The sequence below is a fragment of the Mus caroli genome, chromosome 13 (genome assembly GCF_900094665.2).
Source record: "Mus caroli chromosome 13, CAROLI_EIJ_v1.1, whole genome shotgun sequence".
Lineage (NCBI taxonomy): Eukaryota > Metazoa > Chordata > Mammalia > Rodentia > Muridae > Mus > Mus caroli.
Window position 1 is genome coordinate 13,409,130 of NC_034582.1, and position 5,769 is coordinate 13,414,898.

The window sequence follows — 5,769 nt, forward strand, 5'->3', positions numbered from 1 at the left end:
AAGAAACTGCCCATGGCACATCACAGTTAAAGCATTAAACACAGAACAGAAAGAATACTGAATGTTGCAAGAGAAAAAGCATAAGTCACATACAGTGGAAAGCATATCAAAATGCAGCTAATTTCTCAAAGGAAACTTTCAAAGCCAGAAGAGCCCGGAGCAATGCATTTCTAAGTCTTAAAATACCATGAGCCCAGCAAAACTTCTTCCATAAATGATGGAGAAAAAGAATGTTTCATGATAAAAGCAACCTTAAAATAAGTATTGAACAGACCAATCATGAAGAAAATAGAGGAAGCAATATTTTAGGCTGAAGAGAACAAGAATATGAAGAAACTGTAAAAAGAAAACAAATGAAGCTATAATTATGAAAATGCAAAGTACTATTGACAATGCAAACACCAAAAATAAGCAATACACTGACTATAATGAGCATATACATTTCAATAATAACTTTCAAATTAATGACCCCCAACTCTCCAGCCAAAAGACACAGAGCAAGAACCAAACCCAGCTGTCATGTATAAGAAAGACATCTTAGCTTTAAAGACAGCACCCCCTTAGGGTAAAGGGATGGGCAAAAGTGCTCCAATCAGATGGGACAAGGAAGCAAATAGGTATCACTATCCCTTGGTCTGCCAAAACGAACTTCAAAGGAAAGCTAATTAGAAGAGATAAATGGGGAGGGGACATTTCATAATAATCAAGGAAACAGTTAACCTAGAAGACAACTATTGTAAACACATACACACCAAATTCTGGTGTATCCAATCTTATAAAACGTGTATCAGTGGAATTAAAGACATTCATTGACATCAACCTATTTAATAATAAATAATTTCAACACCCCACTTTCTCTAATACACAGGTTACCTGAGCACAAGCAGAGAAAGAATTAAATGACATTGTACATCAGATGAACTTAACAGCTAATGATAAAATATTCCTCACAAATATCAAAAGATATGTATTCCAGCAACACAAAGAGACTGCTCTAAAATATTCTATATCATGAGACACAAAATAAATTTTAACAAATTCAGAAACATTGAAATAAGTTCAAACCTTTAATGAATACACAAACTCATGGGACTACACAAGTCATTACTGAATGATAAATGAGTCAAAGAAACTGAAAAAGAATTTTCTTCTTTAGAACTGAGGGAAAATAAAAAGACAATCCAGCAAGACCTCTGAGACAGGTCGGAAGGGTGCACATTTTAAAAATCAGAAAGAACCAGGGGAATCAGAGGCAGCAGAGCGTGCCGGCCATGGAGAATCCCATTGTGGCAGCAAAAGAGGTCCTGGCTGAGGTAGCAGGCATTCTAGAACAGGTAGGCTTGCAGGAAGAAACAGAGCTGCCTCCCAAGAACATGGAGGAGTTTGTGAGGAACTCTCAGAAGAGAGACAAGCTGCTCTGTAACCAAAGCTTGTACTTGAAAGTAATGAGCTTCTAACAGAATCTTCTGACTCAGAAGGATAATATAGCCCAGGACCCAGACACTTTGGTTTCTGAAAACATAAGTTGCCAGAAGGCAACTGAAGCTAAGGAACACTGGAAGGAACTGAAGGCCACATACCTGGATCACGTGGACAACACAAGATGTGCCCTGACCCAGGCCTTACCCCAGGTTAAAGAGGCTCAAAGGAGGTACACAGAGCTTCGGAAGGCTTTTGAGCAACTTGAGGCTAGGAAGCAAGTACTTGAGAAACTTCAATGAGCTCAGAAGCAGTGGCAGCTGCAACAGAAGTGTTTACAGAGTCTGGCCGAGATTTCTGCATGGGGTAAAGGGAGGTCAGAAAGAGCTCTGGAGAACCTTGACAGATCACATCAGGAACTTGAAACCTTGAAGCAGCATGCAGGATAGGCACAGGAGAAGCTGCAGTGGAATCAGGCCTACCTCCAGCTGCTGTGTACCCTGCAGCTGGTCATTGCTGAGGCCAATATTAAAGGCAAAGGTGTCACAGGATGACTTGCCCTCCCACTCAAGTCTCCCTAAAACACAGAAAAACACTGGTTGGCGTGGAATACCTTATCCACAGAGAATAAGAAGGCGTGTATATGCTTGTGCTTGAGAAGTGAGATGGTTTAATGATGACTCAAGAGCTAAGGAGTGTGGACTAAGGAAATCTAGTTGAGATTGACAGCGGGTTAGCACATCTTCAGGATGCATGTAGTAAAATGCAGCACACCTGAACTTTGGCTGAAGAATCTGCAACAAGATGCCCTGGGCCAGAATGTTGACCCCTGCATGGAGATGGACTGTCTGGAAAACTATTTATGGGAACAGAAATCAACCTTTCATTAAAGTCCTTAATTAAAAAAAAACAGAAAGAACATAAAAAATGGCTTAATTATAAAACTTAACAATTCAAAAAACAAGAACAAAACAAACAGGTGAACAAATAAAAAACCCAAACCCAGTCTGTGGCAAAAATAATAAAAACTAGTGCAGAAATTAATGAAACACAAAAAAACCAAAAATCAATGAATCTAAGAGTATTTTGAGAAGATAAATAAGACTGACAATCTCTTGCTCCAACTAACCAAAATAGACAGAGAGAACACCCAAATTAACAAAATCAGGAATGAACAGACAAACGTTACAAGAGACACCAAAGGAATTCAGAAGATTGTAAAGGAATACTTCAAAAATCTGCACTTAAACTAGCCGGGTGACACAGGTGCCTGCCTTTAATTACAACACTTGGAGGCAGAGGCAGGTGGGTTTCTGTAGGCCAGCCTGGTCTACAGGGTGAGTTCTAGAACAGCTAGGTCTATAAGGAGAAAGCCTGTCTTGAAAAACCAAAGTGGGGGTGGTGGATCTGTACAACATATTAAACTGGAAAATCTGAAAGTTGAATAAACCAAGAAGAAACCAACAACTTAAACAGACACATTAGAAATTAGGATATTGAAATAGTAATAAAAAGACTTCCACCTTAAGAGGGGTAGGGAGGATTGAAGGAGCCAGATGGGTCAAAGACACCACAAGAAAATCAACAGAATCAGCTAATCTGGGCTCATAGGGGCTCACAGAGACTGGACTGCCAACCAGAGAGCATGTATGATATGGCCCTAACCTCTCTGCACATATGTAACAGTTGTGCAGCTGGATCTTCATGTGGGATGCCTAAAGTGGGAGCAGGGGCTGTCTCTGACCACACTGTCTGCCTTTGGATCTCTTCCCCCTGGAAGAGGATGCCCTAGTCTTACTGCAACTTGGTAAGCCAAGGCTGGTTAGTTGATACCCATGAGAGGCTTCCTCTTTTTTGAGGAGAAGGGGAGGAGGGGTTGAAGAGGACAGAGAGGAGAGGTGAAAGGGAGAGACTGGGAGGAAAGGAGGTGGAGGGGGGCTGTGATCTGGATATAAAGCTTAATAAATAACTTAATTAAACAAATTAACAAGCAAATAAACAAACAAAAAAGACTTTCAGTTCGAAACGTTCAGGGCCAGATGGATTCATAGGAGAGGTTTATGGATGGCCCTGGTGTTATTTGTATTTTGATGTTAATTCCGTTTTCCTAGGAGGGGCTATCTGGATGAGGAATGAGTCACGTATTCAGGTGACCTCTTGTGAACCATCCCCCTAATGAAAAAGGAGCCAATCACTGGGTGAGTAGGCGGGACTTCCCGGTTGGATAGGGGAAGAGAGTAGGCAGGATCGAGTTAGGAGCTTTTGGACAGAGATAGTGAGAGGACAAGATGTAACTATTAATGTCTCCCAGTTTTAATGGCGGATCCACCAGGATTCGCCACCAGAGGATTTAGATTTAATATGGCTCACAAGATTAGGATCTAGATGCTGAGCCCAGCGATTGAGTTTCCATTGTTTCTGAACTAAGTTTGTGTGGTGTTTTTTTACACGTGGCTGCTTGACTGGGTTCCAGAGAGAAAGGTATGATGGCAAAATGTGGGTTTGCCTGATGTGCACCACAAAAGGCCGTGGGAGTTTTGAAAGATGGGGCTGGTGTTGTAGGGACCCAGCATGGGAACTTAGTGAGCTAGGTGGAGAGATTTTGGAGCTCTGAGTTAGAGAGTCTCCATGAGATAAGAACAGCTAGGTCATTTCCCATCAGTTCATGGCTGGCCAGCCCACCAGGGCAGATAGTAGCTGGGTTTGACTCCGGATGGTTCATTTTTGAAAAAATATTTCCCGCAACACCAGACTTTCAAAGATATATAGTCAGTCCTTCTTAGATTAAAAAAAAAAATGCTTAGAAGGATACTTGGAATCTGAATAATGTATAATAAGCCACATAAATGGACCTAAAGATTAAAAAAAGTCAAATGATCATGTTAATAAATTGAGAAAAAGGCAGTAGCTTAATCCAATGTAGGTTCATGATTAAAGTACTAGAGAGAGTAGGACTAGAGTGAGCATGCCCAACGTGATAAAAGCCGTGAATGAGAAACCCAGGGCCAGCATCATCCTACATGAGCAATCCTATTGAAATAAGGTGTGAGATACAGCTGCCCACTAACCCCTCCTCGTCAGTACTGTGCTCTAAGGAGTAGCCAGAACAGTAAGGTGAGAGAAGGAGATTAAAGGGATACAGAGAGAGAGGGAGAGAGAGAGAATTCTATTTTCAGGTGATACTATTAAACATAAAATATCTTAAATATAATATCAGAAAATTTCTAGAATGATAAATTTAACTAGTGGAAGGATACAAGATCAACTTGTAAAAATTTAATAGCTTTTCTATATACAAACAACAAATACTCAGGAAAAGAGATCATGGAGAGATCCTATTCAAAATTGCCTCAGCAATGATCTGGGGACAAATCTGACTTAGGAGGAGAAGGACCTCTACAATGGAAACTCGAAGCCTCTGGAGAAGTAGAGAAAGAAACTGGAAAATGGAAAGATCCCCTGTGCCCATGGATTGGTAGAATGAATATTGTGAAAAGCTGCTTAAAGATGCAGTGCAATCCCAGTCAAGATCCCCATCTCTTTCTTCATATGAATAGGAAAATATCTATCCTGAAATTTACATGGAACCTCACAGACCAAACGTTAGTAACACAAACCTGCTTCCTGCTTCCCCCCACCCAAGTGACATTAGTCACTTTATATTCACAAAGATACCAAAAGATACACCCAAGAGAAGAAAGCATCTTCAACAAACAGTGCTGGGAATACTCGGAACCAGCACATAGAAGAATGAAATTAGTCTTGATTCTTTCACTTTTTTCAAAAAACTAACCACAAATGGATCAAAGACCTAAATGAAACACTGGAAGTATTACACACACACACACACACACACACACACACACACACAGACACACACACAGCACAGAGAGGCAGTATCCTACATGGTACAGGTGTAGGGAAGGACTGTATGCTGTATGAATGAATTGCATTTACTTAAGACTTCAGGTCAACTATTGACAAGTGGGGCTTCATAAGACTAAAACCTTCAGCACAGCCAAAGTAACAATTGAATGGGAGCAAGCTCTCAAGAAGGGAGAGAATCTTTGCCAGCTATTCTATCTGATAGAAGATTAATATCCAAAAGATATAAATAACTTAAAAAAATAGAATCAAAACAAACAAACAAACAAAATGACCCATTCAAAAAAATGGGCTATTGAACAGACAGTACTGAAAAGAAGTAGTGGGTAAGAATTATGTGTGGGGTGGGGCTGGTGAGATGGCTCAGTGTGTAAGAGCACCCGACTGCTCTTCCAAAGGTCCAGAGTTCAAATCCCAGCAACCACATGGTGGCTCACAACCATCTGTAACAAAATCTGACTCCCT

At 40.6% G+C, this 5,769-nt stretch overlaps 1 pseudogene; it reads left to right on the forward strand.

Annotated features, from left to right (window-relative positions):
* The first annotated feature begins 1,271 nt into the window (after window positions 1–1,271).
* LOC110308456 lies at window positions 1,272–1,973 on the forward strand (annotated as a pseudogene).
* Window positions 1,974–5,769: the final 3,796 nt, after the last annotated feature.